Consider the following 21,314-nt stretch of genomic DNA (forward strand, 5'->3'; position numbering starts at 1 on the left):
CCCAGGCTCAGGTGAGCTTCCCATTTCAGCCTCCTGAGAAGCTGGGACTACAGGTGTGCGCCACGATGCCTGGCTAATTTGTTGTATTTTTAGTAGAGACGAGGTTTCTCCATGTTGCCCAGGCTGGTCTTGAACTCCTGGGCCCAAGTGTTTGCCCATCTCATTTCTAGGAGTTCCTGGGTAGCTGAACACATGGAGGTTCTTGGATGATCACACCCCAGGGAGTATAGGGGCACTGTGTGCCCTTCCCCCATGCCTTGCTCTATGCATCTCTTCATCTGTATCCTTTGTAATATCCTTTGTAATAAGGCACTCCCAAAGTGCTGAGATTACAGGTGTGAATAATTAAGTTTTGATGTTAAACAGTGTAAGTTCTCCAATTATGATCTTCTTTTAAAAAGTTATTTTGGGTATTCTCAGTCCTTCGCATTTTCATATAAGTATTGAGATCATCTTGTCAACTTCTGTAAAAGCACCTATTGGAGATTCTATAAGGATTGTTGTGTTGCCTTGAATTTGTAGGTTAATTTGTGGAGAATTGTCATCTTAACTATATGGATTCCTCTAATCCATGAACATGAAACCTCTTCATTTATTTAGATCTTCTTTAATTTTGCTCAGCAATATTTGAAGTATTTTTTTTCTTTTTTCTTCGTTTTTGAGACAGGGTCTCACTGTCACCCAGGCTGGAGTGCAGTGATGCAGCTGTGGCTCTCTGCAGCCTCGAGGCTCAAGTGATCCGCCTGTATCAGCCTCTCGTGTAGCTGGGACTACAGGTGCCTACCACCATGCCTGGCTAATTTTTGTATAGATTTTTTCTGTGACGGAGTCTTGCACTGTCGCTCAGGCTGGAGTGCAATGGCACTATCTCAGCTCACTGTAACCTCCACCTCCCGGGTTCACACGATTCTCCTGCCTCAGCCTCCAAAGTAGCTAGGATTACAGGCATGTGCGACCAGGCCAGGCTAACTTTTGTATTCTTAGTAGAGATGGGGTTTCTCAATGTTGGCCAGGCTGGTCTCAAATTCCTGACCTCAGGTGATCTGCCCACCTCGGCCTCCCAAAGTGCTGGGATTATAGGTGTGAGCCACCATGCCCGAACAATTTTTGTATTTTTTGTAGAGATGGGGTTTTGCCATGTTGTCTAGGCTGGTCTCGAACTCTTGGGTTGAAGTGATCCAACCACCTCTGCCTTTCAGAGTGCTGGGATTACAGGCGTGAGCTACCACTCCTGGCCTGATGTTTTCAACATACAGATCTTGCAGTCCTTTTGTTAAATGTATTAACCAGCCTGGCATTAATCCATGGAATCTGGAGTGAGTCTGGTCAGCTAATATCTCTGCTCACATTAAAAAACAAAAACAAAAACAAAAAAACTTAACAATTAAAAAAAAATTGTTTCTTTTAGAGACAAGCTATATTGCCTAGGCTGGGCTTGAACTCCTAAGCTCAAGTAATCTTCCTACCACAGCCTCTCGAGTAGCTGGGACTATAGACATGCATAACTGTGCCTGGCTTTCAGCATAGTATTTTAGGGTTCATTCCTGCATCTGCGTAGCTCAGTGGTGAGCTGTATTTGGTCAGCAATGGGCTCCATTATTCAATCCCCTTGGGCTTCTGTGCTCTGCCCATGGATCTGTGTGCAGGCTGGAGGGTGCTTTCACGTCCAGGCGTTTCTCACTTCTTCCTCTGCTCTGACTTTTGCAAGGCCCCCTCTCTTTACTCCTGCAGATGTTTGGAGTTTCCCAGCAGCCTGGGGTGCCTGGGAAGCTTATCTACTCCTCCAGTTCCTTCGTTTTCAGGGTTGTCTTGTTTTAGGCTGTTGTGCCATTTGCCTATGTGGTAAGCAGAATCATGACCCTCCAAAGACATTCATGTCCTAATCCCCAAAACTTGTATGTTAGGTTACACAGCAAGGGGAAATTAAAGTTGCAGATGGAGTTGAGATTGCTAATCAGCTAACCTTAAGATAGGTTAGGACACTTGAGCCCCACATCTCTACCAAAAAAAAAAAAAGAAAAAGAAAAAAATCAGTCAGGTGTGGTGGTGCACACCTATAGTCCCAGCTACTTGGGAGGCTGAGGTTGGAGGATCACTTGAGCCTGGGAAGTTGAGGCTGAAGTGAGCCATGATTTCACCACAGCACTGCACTCTGGCCGGGGCAACCAAGTGAGTCCCCGTCTCAAAAAAAGAAAGAAAGAGAGTGAGAGAGAGATTATAAGAGAGAGATGTGCCTATGAGGGAATGTCAGAAAGATGCAGTGTTTCTGTCTAGACACTGGAGGAAAGGGCACTGTGAGCCAAGGAATGTGGACAGCCTCTAGCAACTGGAAGAGCAAGGAAATGAATTCTCCCCTAGAGACCTTGCAACACCTTGATTTTTCCCAGGGAGACCCACTCTGGACTTCTCAAACACAGAACTGTGAGGTAACACATTTTCTGTTGTTTTAAGGCACTGAGTTTGTGGTCATTTGTTAACAGCAGCAGCAGAAAGCTCATACACGTTAATGGAAAAGCAGCCTCATGCTAGCAAGCATGTAGGTATTCTCATTTGTTTCCTGCTGTATTTGCTACTTTTACTGGGTTTTTGCCTTTTGTTTTAAGTCAGTTCCTCTGGCAGCAAAACTGCTGGATTTCACTGACAGGCCTGCCCTGGTCAAACTTGTTTGGGGAAGTGGGGAGGAGTAGTAGCCTATGGCTAGAAAGCTAAAGACTCCCAGTGTTCTTATTGCAAGTTCCTGCAGTTCCTCTGGAGTGACTGCCTCTCAGTTTGTTTCTTTAATGGATATCCAGCACCACGAAATGGTTCGTTTTGATAATTTTGTCCAGCTTTTTACTCATTTTTTCAGGAAAACAGTTCTCTTTTCATAGCTAAAAGTTGCTTTGCCCCATATGAATGATTTTTGATTATTTAAAATGCAAAATTAACTATGGCATAGAGTGTATTTCTTGTTTATTCTGATTATTGTCCGTAGTCCAACATGATACCTAAAGGCCATTTCGTAATCCCATGATTGGAAGCCTTATGTGAATTTATCACGAGTTAAAGAATGCATTTATTATTATATTGTTTCACACTTTTCATTATTCTAATGACTAGATTTAACTAACTTTTAATATGTTACCATGAGTCGATTCTGTATGTGCTAAGGATGTTTGAATTAGTAGATTTTATCCAACTCTCGTCTATTTGTTATAAATTGATACTTATGAACCAGATCTGGAGTCTTAACATAAGCTGAGAAGAAAGAACCTTTTATAATAAACAATAAAGGTTGTGGATAATTTCCATGTTTGACTTTGTGGGGTTTCAGATATAAGTTGCAGATGGCTCGATTTGGCTATGTGAACTACTTGCTGTTCCCCTTTATAGCCTTGTATTTCTCATTCTTTTCTATGTACCTAAGAAAATTCTGTTGTCACCTGTTTCCACATGGCCCAGATCTACCCATTCAAAGTGCTGCTCAAATGTTATTTCTATAAATTCTTTCCTAACATGTATCTGGAAGGAAACTATACTCTTCCATATTTCCTGGGCACAGTACAGCACTTTAATTGTATTAGTGTTATCTTTGTCTGTGTCTTTTTTTTTTTTTTTTTTTGAGATGGAGTTTTCCACTGTTGCCCAGGCTGGAATGCAATGGTGCGATCTCAGCTCACTGCAATCTCTGCTTCTCAGGTTCAAGTGATTCTCCTGCCTCATCCTCCTGAGTAGCTAGGATTACAGGCGTGTGCCACCATAGTTTGTATTTTTAGTAGAGATAGGGTTTCACCATGTTGGCCAGGCTGGTCTCGAACTCCTGCCTTCAAGTGATCTGCCTGTCTGCCCGCCTCAGCCTCCCAACATGCTGGGATGACAGGAGGGAGCCACTGTACCCAGCCTGTTGTCTGTGTCTTAACTCTGCTACTAAGTTGCATTAATCTTGCTAGCAAGGAATTATCACGTCTTGTTTTTTTGTGTCCTCCATGAGCACAAAGTAAGTTTTACCTCCCTCTCTATAATTACCTAGATCAAATAAGTTCATTTATCTATGCTCAGCTCTTTACAGATTTGGCCATTTCTGCCATTTTCTTGAACTTTGAACATAAGACCATGCTAAATTGGACCTTAGTTTGACATGAACATCAGTATATATACAATAAGTCCTCACTTAATGTCAATGGTAGATTTTTGGAAACTAACTTTTGGATAAATGATGTATAAGGAAACCAACTTTATCATAGGCCAATGCATATAAACAAGAGTTGAGTTCCCACAGCATAATTCTAGTCGCAGAAAACATCACTGCCTGGTGTGGTAGTACATGTATGTAATCCCAGCACTTTGGGGCACTGAGGCAGGCAGACTGCTTGAGCCCAGGAGTTCAAGACCAGCCTGGACAGCATAGTGAGACCTAACGTCTACAAAAATAAAAATTAGCCGGATGTGGTGGCATGTGCCTGTAGTCCCAGCTATGCGGGAAGCTGAGATGGGAGGATCACTTGAGCCCAGGAAGTTGAGTCTGCAGTGAGCTGAGATCATGCCACTACAGTGCAGCCTGGGCAGCTGAGTGAGACTCTATGTCAAAAAAGAAAATAAAATTACACTTCTAAGTAAAGAGCAAGCACTTCTAATACTAACCATTGAAATAAATGTGAGCTATTCATACTTTTAGAAAGATTAGTAAAAACAAGTCAGTTAATTATTTACCCATTTATTCCAGTTCAGGTGCCAGGGTGGCTGGAACCTATCCTGGTAGCTCAGGGAGCACAGGGGGATCCAGGCCTGGACAGGATGCGTGTTGTCCCAGGGCCACTCACATACGCACCCACACTCACACTGGGACAGTTCAGAAATGCTGGTTCACCTGACATGCACATCTTTAGGGTGTGGGAGGAAAACAGAGTACCTGAGATACCCACATGGACACCAGGAGAACATGTGAACTCCACACACACAGTGGCCCTCTCCAGGAATCAATTTTTTTTGTTTTTCTCATGAACATTGCAATGAAACGATATTGAAAGAAATGTGTATTTTGAAGATCTGCTGTATTTCTTATCTTTTCTCTTAGAAAATAACATTTAGTTGAAGTTACATGATTGTGTTATATAGGGAACATTTAAAAATGTATGTGCTCAATATCTAAGCATGATTGAATTATACAAAAAGTTTAACTTCTAACTGTTCTCATGAAAAGAATCAGTTTATCTTATTCCTATGTGATCATTTATCATGAAGATAATTTAAAAATACCTTATGATCCTGTGATTCATTTGAAAAGGGATTCGGGGCTGGGTGGGGTGGCTCTCGTCTGTAATCCCAGCACTTTGGGAGGCCAAGATGAGCAGATCACGAGGTCAGGAGTTCCAAGACCAGCCTGGCCAACATGGTGAAACCCTGTCTCTACTAAAAATACAAAACAAATTAGCTGGGCATTGTGGTGGCTGTAATCCCAGCCACTTCGGGAGGCTGAGGCAGGAGAATCGCTTGAACCTGGGAGGCGGAGGTTGCAGTGAGCTGAGATTGTGCCATTGCATTCCAGCTGGGCGGCAAGAACGAAACTCTGTGTGTTTCCAAAAAGCAGCTCCCCAAATTTTGAGGGCCCTTTGGGCTTTTCTTGGTACATTAGTGCCCCCTAGTGTTCTTTGGTAAAAATCAGAATACCAGAATTTAAAAATACTATATTTAGTATTTTTTCCTTTCTTTATTTTTCAGATGCAGTTAGAATTCTGAAGTTTTTATGCCTTTTCAAATCAGTTTAAAATAGGGATGTGGTATGTAAAATAAATATTTGGATTGTGGCACTGACTGTTTAGCAGAATTGAGAATACTTTTATTAATTTTTATTTATTTAGAGACAGGATCTCATGCTTTTGCCCACACTGGAGTGCAGTGGAGCCCTCATAGCTCACTGCAGTCTTGAATGCCTGGGTGCAAGGGATTCTTCCAGCTGGGACTACAGGCGTGTGTCACGGTACATGGCTAATTTTTTAAAATCTTTTGTAGAGACAGGATTTCACCATGTTGCCCAGGCTGGTCTCAAACCTTAAGCGATCTTCCTACCCCAGCCTCCAAAAGTTCTGGGATCACAGGCATGAGCCACCATGCCCAGCTAAGAACACATGCTTCCAGAGCCAGGTGTAGTGGCTCACACCTATAATCCCAGCTACTCAGGAGGGGAAGGCAGGAGGATCCCTTGAAGTCAGGAGTTCAAGGCCAGCCTGGGCAACATAACAAGACCCACTCCCCATCTCTCTCTCTCTCTCTCTGTAGACAGGGTCTCACTCTGTCACCCAGGATGGAGTGCAGTGGTGCAATCTCAGCTCACTGCAACCCCCACCTCCAGAGCTCAAGCGATTTTCCTACCTTAGCCTCCCCAGGAATTAGGAACACAGGCGTGTGCCACTGTGCACAGCTAATTTTCTGTATTTTGTAGGGACGGGGTTTCACCATGTTGCCCAGGCTGGTCTGAAACTCCTGGGCTCAAGTGATCCACCTGTCTCAGCCTCCCAAAGTGTTGGGGTTATAGGCGTGAGTCACCGTGCCTAGCCAAGACCCCCATCTCTAGAAAAATCAAAATCAGCTGGATGCATGGCATGTGCTTGTACTCCCTGCTGCTCCAGGGGCTGAGGCAGGAGGATCGCTTGAGCCCCAGGAGTGTGAGGCTGCAGCGTGTGGGCTGTAATGGCACCACCGCACTCCAGCGTGGATGACAGAGCAAGACCCTGTCTCCAAAATAGTAAATAAATTAAATAAATGCTTTCTGCATTCTGTGTCTCAGAAATTCATTCTTTCTCACCTAACATACAGAAAATATGTACAATCCTCGGCTTTAGGTTTCCTGGGAGATCATCTCTCATGTTTATTTATTAAAGGCCCACTATCTGTCAGGTGATGCCCAGGCAACTTGACATCTATTGTTTCATTTGATTGAAAATGACTACCTTGAAATATATATGTCATTTGTTCTAGATTGGTTCTCAGGGAAGCTGAAACCAAGATGAGTGGGCAGCAGGTTTATGGAGTGCTCGTGGCACCACACTTGTGGAAGGGGGCTGGGGTGGGGAAGAAGTGGGCAGGAGTGGACGAGTCAAGTGGAGCTCAGTCTCCAGCGATGCCTCAGTCTTTCTGCTGTGTGCAAGGCTTTGCAGAAGAGATGATGCTTCAAGGTTGTCCCTGTTGGGGATGAGAGACCAGGCCTTTATACCCTGGGATGGTCAGTCACAGATACAGGCTTCTCTGGAAACCCTCGTCCCCCTTGAATACCATGCCCTTCTTAAGCTGGAATTGCTGCTCTTGTCCATTTACCATCAAAATTGGACAAGAGAATACCAGGAGACACCTACCTTTCTCATCTGTGTGCTAAACCTGTTCTTCCACGTCCCCATTGTGTACAGCCCTACTTTTTTGCTCATCAAGTTCAATTACATCTGCTAAGATGGTGACTGTTCTTGCCTGCTGGTCCTTGGACGCAAGGACCCCAATGTTCAGGTAGCCTTTGGTGCCTCCTAGCATATGAATCAGAGCATTATCCTTAGGTGTGGAATAAGCTGCCCCAAAACTTATTGAAGCCAACTAGGCACAGTGCTCCCTTCTGTTATGGGAAGTGCGAGATGCAGTAATTTATTCTTTACTTGTGAGGAAGTGTGTTGTCATTGCCCAGACCAGTGAACTTCTAAAGACTGACTGACATGGAAAAGGCCCTGATTTCTTCCTAAGTTGTACCTCCCACCCTCTGGATCAGATATGTCTTACCAAGGCTCTGAACAGTCTAGCCTCTAGGAGAAGAAGCCACTTCTCCTGGTTCTCTTGGCATGATGTTATGAAAGTAAAGGAACTGTTGGGACCCCAAACTCATTTAGTCAAAGTGAAAAATCAAGCTGGGAACTGGGTCACACAAACCTGCCTCCCCCTTTTGCCTAAAGAAGATAGCTACAAGATGAAAGCTACACACCTCCCCCCATATTTTGCTCATAAGGAAATTCCTAGTGAGCAATGCAGATTTATAGCTTATCTTTACAGGTGCAGTCAACCCAGCCCACCAGACACAAATGCATATCTGATTGTTCCCCTGCCCCCTTTTGTTTGTGTTGTCTTATGTAGAATGCAGATTCCCTGCGTTTTTCTTCCGCCGCATTTGTTTATGTCATCTTACGTAAAAAATGCAGATTTACAGAGCCAGAAAGAGGCATGAATGACTGTTTTTTTCTACCCCCGCCCCCCGACTTACCTGGAAATTGTGTACTTCTCAATATCCCTCCCTTTCCCCTTCAAATTTGGAGCCCTCAAAAATCATCTTTGGAGAAAGATGCCTGTCTCCTGGGCGTGTGTCCTTAACTTTGGCAAATAAATCTAAAATGATTGAAACTTTTCTCATCATTTTTCTTGATTGACAATGTCATTGATAAAGTGGACCAGCATGATTTGCTGCCAGATTCCCAGATGGCATGAGGCAGGTTGTACATGTATACTCTTGTCCATGTGAATGCGAACTGTCTTTGATTTTATTTTCCTAATAGGGATAGAAAAAATAAATTTACCCTATCAGTTACTGCATACCATGTACCTGAGGTGGAAGACTGGCTGTAATTGAGGTCGCTATTTGGTTGAGTTTGTGGAAGTTCACTGTCATCCTCCACATTCCATCTGGGTTTTATAGTGGCAGGCAGGTGAATTAAATGGAAATATGATAGGGACCATGGCCCCTGCATTGTCTTAGGTGGTTTTTTTTTCTGAGACAGAGTCTTGCTCTGTCTCCCAGGCTGGAGTGCAATGGCACAATCTTGACTCACTGCAACCTCCTTTTCCTGGGTTCAAGCGATTCTCCTGCCTCAGCCTCCCGAGAAGCTGGGATTACAGGGGCCTGCCACTGCACCTAGCTAATTTTTGTATTTTTAGTAGAGACAGGGTTTCGCCATGTTGGCCAGGCTGGTCTCAAACTCTTGACCTCAGGTGATCTGGCTGCCTTGGCCTCCCCAGAGTGCTGGGATTACAGGTGTGAGCCACCATGCCTGGCTAGCATTCTCTTAGGTTTTTAAGGGTGGCACTGATTCCTGCCATCCCTTCCCATATGGAATATTGGTTTTCATTTGTCTTGGCCAGTGGCTGGGGGTGGGTAGTCGCTTCCATTTGACTCTTATACAACAGACCAAGGAGACAGTGTGAGGGTTCCACCAATAACTAAGTGTGTCTATTCCAATTTCACATTCAGGGACTAGGAGAATGACCACTAGATGTATTTCTGGACCCAACCAGTGCATGGACTGTGAGCCAGACCTTGGCTAGGGCGCCGTCTATAACCTCACTCCCATGCATGCCCCCTTTCTAACACAGGGGCCTCATGATACTTCGGATCTCTTGGTGTCACTGCCAACTTGGACCTTAGATCTAACAGCTTGTGAAACGTTTGGGCCCCTCTTTCCCTGCTGTACAGTTACTTGAGTAAATGATCATTGGTCCCTTTGGGAATGGTCTGGGGAATTCATGACAGTGCATGTTTGCTTTGGTGTTGCAGAATCTTTCCCTGGAGGGTCTGGCCTCCCCTTCAGTAAATAGTTCTGTGTCCAAAGTTGACTCAGGTCCAGAAACTGGACATGGTATCATGACTTTTTTTTAAATTATTTTTTTGAGACAGAGTCTAGTTCTGTCGCCCAGGCTGGAGTACAGTGGCGAGATCTCGGCTCACTGCAACCTCTGTGTCCTGGGTTCAAGTGATTTTCCTGCCTCAGCCTTCTGAGTGGCTGGGATTACAGGCAGGTGCCACCACGCCTGGCTATTTTTTTATTTTTAGTACAGACAGGATTTTACCATGTTGGCCAGGCTGGTCTCAAACCCCAGACCTCAGGTGATCTGCCTGCCTCAGCCTCCCAAAGTGCTGGGATTACAGGCATAAGCCACCACGCCCAGCCGGTCTCATGACTTTTAATGGGGTGACTCTTCAGTTTCTGACCTTTCACTGTTGATTTCTTTTGATGGTACAGATTGCGTTGTACTGGGATGGGTCCTAGCATCAGGGAAAAAGAAATGGTCCCAATTAAGAGATGTCAGGAGGCCAGAAATGCCACGAAAGACAGGTCTGTTTGTTTGTTTGTTTGTTTTGAGACAGAGTCTCACACTGTCATCCAAGCTGGAATGCAATGGTGAGATCTCGACTCACTGCAACCTCTGCCTCCTAGGTTCAAATGGTTCTCCTGCCTCAGCCTCCTGAGTAGCTGGGATCACAGGCATCTGTCACCATGCCCAGCTATTTTTTGTATTTTTAGTAGAGGCAGGGTTTCACCATGTTGGCCAGGCTGGTCTCGAACTCCTGACCTTGTGATCTGCTCACCTTGGCCTCCCAAAGTGTTGGAATTACAGGTGTGAGCCACTGCACGCAACCTGGAAGACAAGTTTTTAATAAATGGGCATGTTGGATTGGATGTAGTATGACATTCCGATAACATACCTGGTAATTATATGTCATGGAAGGGCCTAGAGGATCCATCATTTACCAAAGCAGAAGAAATTGCTGGTAAGAAAGGCACCAGCCTCACTGAGAAGCTCCCTGACAATTCCCCTCCGTAGCCTAGGGCTGCTGTGAGAAGGCCACTATGGACCTAAGTTCACTGACAGCAGGGGGTGGTGTAGGGAAAATGATTGGACCCCAAGGCAGTAGAAGCCAGGAGAGGCAGCACTTAACCATCAGGAGCCAAAGAGGCACAGTTATGGTAATGAGTGGCAGGTTCAGAGGGGAACGGTGGGAGGGCTGACCTGCAGAGTTAGGGAAATGGTTAATAGAGCCCAGAATTCCAAAGCGCAAAGTTAGATGGACAAATGGTAGCAGATACTACTTTCATCATCTTTTTCTTTAGATTGAGAAACTACTGCCTTGTACTAAATTCTTCAGTTATTACACATTTGTTACACCGATGTCATCGTACAGCCATTGGGTGCTCAGTTTTGTTTCTTTTTTCTCTCCCTTTTCTCTTACAGTTTGGCTGATTTCTGCTGACCTATCTTCAAGTTTACTGAACATTCCTCAGTGGTGCTCTGATAGCTACTGATGAGCCCATTGAAGCATCCATTATCCCTGTCGCTATGATTAGTTGTTGCTATGGTTACTTCCAGCGCACCTCAGGCTTCACCCACCTTCCATTTCCAAATTCAGTATTGTCTCTGCAGAGGGCACTGGCCGATTCACTGGAAGATTTTGCCTGTGTTCCTGCTTCACCCTCAACCTTAGGCCTACCTCGTGTGCCTCAGCGGGTTCTCTCTACACTTTGGCTTCTGCCCACTAAGAGACTGCTGTTGCCTGTTCTCAGTACTTGCTAGTCTTGGGGTAGGAGTAGAGGATGTGGGGTGGGTGTTCTCTGTTGTCTGGTTCCAGCCTCCATCCTAAACCTGTGTCCTTGCCTAAGGGGCAGGAGTCCTTGAGGTGGTTATTTACCACTTCCAGAAGCACCTACTTTTAATACTGTTAGCTCTTACCTGAGTTTTTCTTTTTAACCTCCTGTTCATAGATAACAGTTATGTCACTGTTTTATTTTTCTAATTTTAGATTTTCTGTTGGCTTATCTCTGGAAGATAAGCATTATGTTCTGCTCTTTGTCTTTCCCATTCTTTTTGTTTGTTTTTGAGTCAGGGGCTCACTGTGCTGCCCAGGCTGGAGTGCAGCGGCACAATCACTGCTTCTTGCAGCCTCGATCTCCCAGGCTCAAGCGATCCTCTGACCTCAGCCTCCTGAGTAGCTGGGACTACAGGCTCATGCCACCATGCCCACCTAATTTATATACTTTTTGTAGAGATGAGGTTTTGCTAGTTGCCCAGGCTGGTATCGAACTCTTGGGCTCAAGTGATCCCTGCCTGAGCCTCCCAAAGTGCTGGGATTACGGGCATGAGCCACCGTGCCTGGCCTGTTTCTTCCATTCTTAATCCTTGCCAAAACCACTTTACCTTTTTCATTCTCTTAGCCTATTACTAGATTTTGGTTAAATAAATATTGAGTTTATATTACTCTGTGCTAGCTTGAGCCACTTAGGGTCCTATATTTGTTTTGGTATAACTCCTTATTTTTTCTGGAGTTAACAATTGCAAGCCCGGAGTGGTGGCTCACGCCTGTAATTCCCATCACTTTGGGAAGCTGAAATGGGTGGATCGCCTGAGATCAGGAGTTTGAGACCAGCCTAGTCAACATAGTTGAAACCCCATCTCTACTAAAAATTAAAAAATTAGCTGGGCCTGTTGGCAAGCACCTGTAATCCCAGCTACTCAGGAGGCTGGAGCAGGAGAATTGCTTGAACCCAGGAGGCGGAGGTTGCAGTGAGCCAAAATCGTACTATTGAACTCCAGCCTGGGCAACAAGAGCAAAACTGTGTCTCAAAAAAAAAAAAAAAAAAATTGCATGGTGTATCTTAGTTTAGTTCTTTTTCTCGTCAACATAATTTCAAAGTGTTTATAAGAGCTCCAGATCTATTTTTACTGTCTTTTACTGTGATCATATACATCATGTAATTATCACATCTGGGAGCAGCTCTCCTGATTTTTTTTCTGTCTTTTTTTTCTTCTTTGAGATGGAATGTTCTCTGTTGCCCAGGCTGGAGTGCAGTGGTGCGATCTCAGCTCACTGCAGTCTCTGCCTCCCAGGTTCAAAGGATTCTCCTGCTTCAGCCTCGTGAGTAGCTGGGATTACAGGTGTGTGTCACCACACCCCGCTTATTTTTCTATTTTTTAGTAGAGACAGGGTTTCGCCATGTGGGCCAGCCTGGTCTCGAACTACTGACCTTAAGTGTTCTACCCACCTTGGCCACCCAAAGTGCTAGGATTACAAGCATGAGCCACCGTGCTCAAACTGATTTTTTATGAATTCTTGCTCTGCCTGGACTAGTTGGCCTCTAGAGCTGTACACATGCTGGTCATTATGGAGCTTATGTCTCAGTCATTCTGGGAATTCTCTTCCCCACTTTCTGATATTGGATTTCCTGTTTCCCAGGTCTCATGCCTTCCTCCATCTTGATTTCTCTGTCATTTGGTGGAGCACAGTGTTCAGGAGCTTCTTGTGAAAGGTTGCATTGGAAATCATTTTTCTGAGAATTCATATCTCTGGAAATACCTTACCTTTGTATTTGAGTGATAGTTTGGCTATGTATAGATTTCTAAGTTGGAAATCACTTTCTCTGAGAATTTTGGAGGTATTGTGTCACCATTTTCTAGTTTTTAGTGTTGTTTTTGAGAAGTCTAGGGCTATCCTGATTCCTGGTCCTGTGTATGTAACCTGATTATTATTTAATCACTGGAAGTATATAAATTAAAATTAGGATGACAGGCCGGGCTCAGTGGCTCATGCCTATAATCCCAATGCTTTGGGAGGCTGAGGAGGGAAGATCACTTTAGGCCAGCAGTTTGAGGCCAGCCTGTGTAACATAATGAGACTCCATCTCTACCCACCTTCCCCTCACCCCCCCCACCCAAAAAAAAAAAAGAATGACAGATAACCTAAAAGTCTAGATAGGTGGACTAGGGCAGGTGGCAAATACTCAAATACGCAGACCTCTTTTGTCTTAATGTTCTATGATGTGTGGCTTTGACCATATCATCCCAATTGAGAGCATCCCAATCCCAGGAAGTCAGCTAGGGGAGGCAAAAAAATGACAAAGAATATAAACAGACCGCTCTAGGAGATTCCCAGAAACTTTTGTATAAGACTTCTGCTTAATCTTGCTTTTATGTAAGACTTCTGTTTAATCTCATCGACTGAAATATTCATGGCCACACCAGCTAAAGGGTAGTGAGGAAATGTAGTATTTATTCTTGGTGGCCATATGCTGAGCTAATGCCCAGCTAATTTTTGTATTTTAATAAAGATGGGGTTTCACTATGTTGGCCAGGCTGGTTTGGAACTCCTGACCTCGTGATCTGCCCGACTTGGCCTCTTGAAGTGCTGGGATTACGGTGTGAGCCACAGTGCCCACCCCAATAAGCATAATTATTAGAAATTATTTCTCCTTTTTAATCTTGAAACCTGAAGCCTGCATTAAGAAATTGCTTTATGGCTGGGTGCGGTGGCTTGCACCTGTAATCCCAGCACTTTGGGAGGTGGATCATCTGAGCTCAGGAGTTCAAGACCAGCCTAGCCAGCATGGTGAAACCCCATCTCTACTAAAAATACAAAAATTAGCGGGTATGGTGGTGGGTGCCTATAATCTCAGCTACTTGGGAGGCTGAGGCAGGAGAATCACTTGAACCCGAGAGGCAGAGGTTGCAGTGATCTGAGATCTCACCACTGCACTCCAGCCTGGGTGACAAAGCAAGGCTCTGTCTCAAAAAAAAGAAAGAAAGAAGAAATTGCTTTACAAGAAGTAAAAGTTTTCATGTTGTATTTCTGTTGAAAGTAGATGATTTTATAGAAAAATTATCTTTCAAAATCAATTTGGGAATGTCATAGCAGCATAATACCTGAAGGTCAGAAACGTGAGGCTGAGTTTGGTGGCTCACACCTATAATCTCAACACTTTGGAAGGCCGAGGCAGGAGGATTACGTGAGGCCAGGAGTCCAAGATCAGCCTGGGAAACATAGCAAGACCCTGTCTCTACAAAATGAGGAAAAAAAAGTGAGCTGGGCACAGTAGTGTGTGCCTGTGGTTGTCCCAGCACTGTGGGAGGCTGACGGTGGAGGGTCTCTTGAGCCCAGGAGTTTGAGGATACAGTGGCTATAATCATACCACTGCACTCCGGCCTGGGCAACACAGTGAGACCCTGTCTCTACTCAAAATAAATCAAAAGTAGAAATAACTCAAATATTTGTTAATTAATAGGTAAACGTGGTATTCATGCAATGGAGTATTATTCTGAAATACAAAAGAATGAAGTACGGATACACACCAAAACATACATGAACCTTGAGAAAATGCTAACTGAAAGAAGCCAGACACAAAATGCCACGTGTTGTTTGATTTATTTATAGAAATGTCCAGAATTGGCAAATCCATAGAGACTGAAGGTAGATCAGTGGTTACTAGAGGATTAAGAGGAGGGGAAATAGGCAGTGATTATTAATAGATACGGGGTTTCTTTTTGGAGTGGTGAAATGTTCTAAAATTAGACAGTGATGATGCACAGCTCTGTAAATATATTCAAAGCCACAGAATTGTGTGCTTTTAGCAGGCTGAAGTTTATGGTATGTGAATTACATCTTAATAATGCTGTTATTAAGAAAAAAACAATCTGGGCATGGGGATTTCTCTCTACGTGTTTCATCTGAGATGACTTGTGTGATGATGACAGCAGTATAACGGCACGCTAAGGGAATGACTGACCCGTGAGCAGAGGGTGGAGCTAGAGCGATTTGGGAGTGTGATTCATGGCTGTGTCAGCTTTGGTCTTTGCTCTCACCCTTGTGGTGCTGCTAGTCCAAACATATTTTGTACATCCATTAAAAATAAAATGCGATTAGCTGGGCATGGTGGCGCGTGCCTGTAATCCCAGCTACTCAGGAGGCTGAGGCAGGAGAATTGCCTGAACCCAGGAGACGGAGGTTGCGGTGAGCCGGGATCGCGCCATTGCACTCCAGCCTGGGTAACAAGAGCGAAACTCCGTCTCAAAAAATAAATAAATAAATAAAATAAAATGCAAGTATCATGCTCAAAGTGAGTACTTTCCTCCTCTGATTTTCAGTAGTTAGTTGTCTAATTAGCCAAGGTGCTGTCTTAGCCAGGAATATTTTCAGTAAAACATCTTTATTCAGGAAAAAGTATTAAAAACAAATAGCATTGCTCTAGGTGCAGGGAGTATAGCAGTGAACAAGAAACCAAATCCCTTCTTTCATAAAAGAGGAGCAAACAATACAGCATTTAGAAGTGCTATGAAAATGTGTAAGAGGCAAGGGGATGAGTTTGGGAGTGGATAATGCTACTTTAGACAGTGAGGAAGGCTTCTCTGAGGAGGATGCCTGGATTTTAAAAAAAAAATTAAAATGTATCTACATCTCCTTTATCAACTTCCTTTTTTATTTTCTTTGTTTTTGGTGCTGGTCACCTGTAGTCCCTGTTACGAGACAGTGTCTTGCTCTGTTGCCCAGGCTGGAGTGCAGTGGCACAATCTCAGCTCACTGCAACCTCTACCTCCCGGGTTTAAGCAATTCTGCGTCAGCCTCCCAAGTAGCTGGGACTACAGGTGCCCAGCACCATGCCTGGCTAATTTTTGTGGAGATGGTGATTTGCCATGTTGGCCAGGCTGATCTTGAACGCCTGACCTCAAGTGATCCGCCCACCTCAGCCTCTCAAAGTGCTGGGATTACAGGCGTGAGCCTCTGTGCCTGGCCTTTGAACTTCCTTAACACCTCATTATTTTGACCCTTTCTAGTCTGAGTCTTGGCTCTCCTGGTTAACTGAATTTTTTGCCAAAGGTCAGCAGTGGTTTACATGCTTTAAGCAGTCGTTTGCACACTGTTTTTTTATTTTTTCCATAGACACACTTTAACAAGGCTGACTACTTCTCTGGGAGGAGACATGGTACAGTTTATTTCTCTGGCTGCTTTTTTGGTTCCTGCCTTTTTTTCTTTACCCTTCATGATAGATATTCTTTTGATTTTTTCTTTTTAAGGTTCTTTTCAGCTGGGTGCAGTGGCTCATGCCTGTAGTCCCAGCACTTTGGGGGGCCGAGGTGCGCAGATCGCTTGAGCTCAGGAATTCAAGACCAGCCTGGGCAACATGGCAAAATCCCATCTCTACAAAAAAAAAAAAAGCAAAAATTAGCCAGGTGTGGTAGCACATGCCTGTAGTCCCAGCTACTTGGGAGGCTGAGGTGAGAGGACCACTTGAGCCCAGGAGGTTGAGGCTGCAGTGAGCTGAGATCGTACCACTGCATTCTAGTCTGGGTGACAGAGTGAGACCCTGCCTCCCTCCAAGAAAACAAAAACAAAAAATAAAAAAATCACCCACATTCTCTTTTCTCTTGAAACTTTCCCCCTCAACAGACCAGTCGACTCTATGCCCTTATTTTCTCTTCCTGGAGTTTGTTGGACATTGGCACTTCAACCTCATGCTCTGTCCTAGGCATCCAGGTCCTCTGCTCTGCTGCCTGCTGGGCGTCCCTAGCTGCCCCTTGGGCATCTGAAACTTCATGCACCTAAAATGGGCCTCATCTTCCTCCAGCACCTGTTCCCTACACAATATCTGAGTTGGTCTTTGAATAATTTTCACTGCAAATCCTCCTTTCTGCTATCTCCACTGGAGAACATACCCATTGCGTTTAACCTAGACTGCTTATTTATTTAGTTTTAGTTTTTTGAGACAGTCTTGCTGCGTCACTCAGACTGGAGTGCAGTGGCGTATCTCTACTCACTGCAACCTCTGCCTCCCGGGTTCAAGCAAGTCTTCTGCCTCAGTCTCCCGAGTAGCTGGGACTACAGCCATATGCCACCATGCCTGGCTAATTTTTGTATTTTTGGTAGAGACCAGGTTTCACCATGTTGGCCAGGCTGATCTCAAACTCCTGGCCTCAAGTGATCTGCCTGCCTCGGCCTGCCAAAGTGCTGGGTTTACAGGTGTGAGTCACTGCATCCGACTGATGCTGAGCGTCACATTGTGGGCTTATCGACCATTTGTACGTTGTCTTTGGAGAAAGTCTATTCAAGTCATTTGGTTATTTCATTTTTGAGTTTTAGACATTCTTTACATATTCTGTATATATATCCCTTATCAGATATAGGATTTGCAAGTGTTTTCTCCCATTCCCTGGGTTTCCTTTTTCTCTTGATAGGGTCCTTTGATGTACAAAAGTTTTAAATTTTGATGAAGTTTGTTTATTCATTTTTTTGTACACATTTAGTTTTATTGTAACAAAGCAACTTGTACACTTTTAACGTTTAAAACTCAGCATCATCTTTCTCTTCAGTAAAACAAAAAGAAATTTAAAAATAGGAACAAAATTACAATAGAGAATGTCAATTCCAAATAAGATCCTACAGGTTCTGCTGATTCTCCCATTGAGTGGCAGGGCTCAAGTCATCATTAGGAGAGAATTTATTTTTAAAGTGTCATCTTAAACTGCAAGGATGTCTGTCAAATGTCACAATTAAACATGCCAGAGGAGAAGCCATGTTGTCAAAATGCCCACTTAACCCACCCAAACATCTCAAACTCAGCCTTTGCTGGCCTTCTATAGCCCCATTTTTTAAAGTTTTCTTTTCTTTTTTTTAAACAAGAGAAAGTAGACAGATACATGTTGGTAAATGCTAAGGGTCCATATTCACATGGAGACACAGTGTACTCTCTGAGCCCAGTATACAGAGAAAGGAGGAAAAAAGCTAGAATTCTATGCAGTACTACCCAGGGGCCTGCACCCTCCAGCTTCCAGCAGAGTGAAGGGAGCAAGTTTTTCTTTTTTCCCACAGAGCTCGGTGGTGTTGATTCCATAAAGTTTTGTTCAGACAGCAAGGGATAAAAATGAATTTCAAACAGAAAGGGGTAGAGACTCTTTTCCCATTGTATTCTGCTCAAGATATTTCCCCCAAAATAAATTGAGAACCATGGTGTAGAGAAAAGAGACCTCAAAAACAGGGTGACTGAGCACAAGAGGAAAAAAAAAAAAAGACTTCAACTTGCTCCCAGGGACTAGAAAAAATTTTATAAAAGGAAGGTTGGAAACCATCAGTGTTCCATTAGTTATCTTCTCCTTCCTCCTCTTCATCTTCATCGTCATCTTCTTCACCTTCACCCTCATTTCCTTCTTCATCAGTATCTTCTAATCCTGCCTCCTCTTCATCATAGTCATCATCTTCTTCTCCTTCTTCATCATCCATATCAGGAACCAAGTAGTACTGTAATGGGTTTGGCCAAATATCATCTTTGATGACCTCTCCTAACTCATCAGCCCCTGCATCAGAATGGTCAGTAAACGAGGTAAAGAAGCCTTCTGGTTCCTCATGCTGCCTCTTCCTGCTGGCTTTATTCTGCGTTTGACTTCAAATCCTTTCCAGATTGCCATTTGATTTCGGTGGACTTTGACAATAGATCACCACTCATTCAGATGAAATTCTTTGGAGAGAACTTTATTTTCAAAGTAAGGATTTTCATCAAAATAAAAATCTATTCTGTAACCTGATTTAATATCTTCAAATTCTGTCACTTCAACTCTGGTCAAATAGTGCAGTGCCTCTTCGTCTTCCTCCCCAAGCAGAGCAGACACTTGTGGATGGCTGACAAATGTTGTTACCCAAAAATTTTGGCAATCAATTCTGACCTCTTCTGAAAAAATGGTTGGCGAAGTTTGTTACATTTCTGTTCTCCTTTCAAAATCTCCTCACTGGCTTGTTCATTAAGCCTGTCTATTTCATTTTGTACTTCATCAGTGTGTTCAATTGCTTCTTGCTGTTCTTTTTCTCCCTTCTTCGGCAAGCCTGCAGAGGCCGATGTCTCCTCCAGTCCCAGAGCAGCAGGTGGTCTCGGTTTCTTCTTTTGAGGTGAGAATGGAGACTGGCCTTTGGGGGCCATGCTGCTGGGGAAGTCAGAGAACCAGAGCACAAGTCTTCTTGCTCGTCCGGAAGTAGGCAGAACACTATTTTTTCATTTTTTGCCTTGGCTTTTAGTGTCATATCTAAGAAATCATTGCTAAATCAGGTCTTATGAAGCTTTCTTCGTATTTTTTTTTCTTCTGATAGTTTTAGTTTTGACATATTTGACCTATCGAGTTAGTTTTTATATATGGGTAAGCTATGGGTTTAACTTCATTCTTCTGCATGTGGACATTCCCAGTACCATTTTTTGAAAAGACTGTCTTTTCTTCATTAAAACTGTCTTGGCACTTATGTCAAAAATTATTTGACCATATATATGAGAGTTTATTTCTGGGCTCTCTATTCTGTTCTGTTTGTCTGTATGTCTATCTTTATGCCAGTACCACATTGTTTTGATTATGGTAGCTTTGTAGTAAGTTTGGAAATCAAGATGTATCTCTAACTTTGTTCTTCTTTTAAATATTATTTTGGCTGTTTGGGGTGCCTTGAAATTCTATATGAATTTTAAGATGGGACTTTCTGCTTCTACAAAAATGTCGTTGGTATTTGATAGGGATTGCACTGAATCTGTAGATAGCTTTGGGTAATATTCTCCTCTTAACAATATTAAGACTTTCCATCCATGATTGTAGGATGTTTCCCCATTTATTTATGTCATTTTAAATTCCCTTCAGCAGCGTTTGGTGCTGAGTCTTTTGTGTATACGCCTTTTGTCTTCATGGTTAAGTTTATTTCTAAGCATTTTATTCCTTTTGATGCTACTATAAATAGAATTGTTTTTCTTAGTTTCCCTTTTTGGATTGTTCATTGTTATCTTTGCCCATTTTTAATTGGGTTGTCTTTTTGTTGAATTGTAAATCTTCATTTGTAAACTTTTTTTCTCATTCTGTGGGTTGTTCTACTTTCTTTAACTTATATGAACTATTTATGTAAAGTATGAAAACATGAATCCCAGAATGTTACCTTTAAGATGATAGGAAATGTTAAGATATTTTATAAGAATTCACTTTATTAAAATATTAGGATATTTAAAAAATTTCCTTATATTTAAAATGTGGTAGTATGTTTTATAGAATGATATTCAAATATGAAAAATGTGTTTGTAAACACTATATACTGTACTGGGAAATGTTATAGGTATGAAACAATTGTGGCATGTAAGTAAAATTTTGTTATGAAAACTCAAATTTATACATGGGGAAAATGATTAGTAAGAAATGCACCAAAATGTTTCTAGTGGTCATAAAATGATGAGGATAGTAACTATATGTATTTTTTGCCTGTTTATGTTTTTTAGATTTTATTTAAACGTTTTTTTTTTGCTATGAAAACGTTTCAAAATAATGTAGGAAATGTATGTTGTGGCCCAAAGGAAAGATGAAATTCCTAGAACAGCATAACATGTAGCAACACAGGATATCACTTCCTATTTTACAGGCACTGTCAGTCTAGAAGTTAGAACAGTACTGTTTTTCAGCCTCCCTTAGTGCAAGACTGAAGAGCAAGCTATCCATCATCTTCTTCCTAGGTGCTGTGTATCTTAAGATAATCAAACTTCAAATTTCTAATGCTCTCTGCAATATTAGAAATTCTGTTCCTCCATTTCTGCTGTCTTGTTAAGTCATGTAACTGACCCAGTGATACTGCACATATGTACATTATCAATTGATTTGAAATTTCTAAAAGAGCAGCTGGACACTTAAATAAAAAGACGTGGTGTATTATCTACCGTCGAATATTGACTTCAGGATATCGTCATGCTTACCTAATGCTTAATTATAATGCTTCATTATAAACCATTCCTTCAATAATGGTGTTTCCTATCAGTCAATAATGGTGTATT

The 21,314-nt window shown here is 42.9% G+C and overlaps 1 protein-coding gene and 1 pseudogene across 4 annotated transcripts in view; one reads left to right on the forward strand and one right to left on the reverse strand.

Moving 5' to 3' along the window:
- Positions 1–21,314, forward strand: part of OSBPL1A (oxysterol binding protein like 1A) — a 235,739-nt gene that overhangs the window by 38,277 nt on the left and 176,148 nt on the right. The window lies entirely within an intron of this gene.
- LOC116561410 lies at positions 17,964–19,472 on the reverse strand (annotated as a pseudogene). Its single transcript, XR_004273417.1, has one exon. The product of XR_004273417.1 is annotated as a protein SET-like (transcript).

This window comes from Sapajus apella, unplaced genomic scaffold, assembly GCF_009761245.1.
Source record: "Sapajus apella isolate SASKATOON/1434 unplaced genomic scaffold, GSC_monkey_1.0 scaffold29, whole genome shotgun sequence".
In the NCBI taxonomy this organism is placed as follows: Eukaryota; Metazoa; Chordata; class Mammalia; order Primates; family Cebidae; genus Sapajus; species Sapajus apella.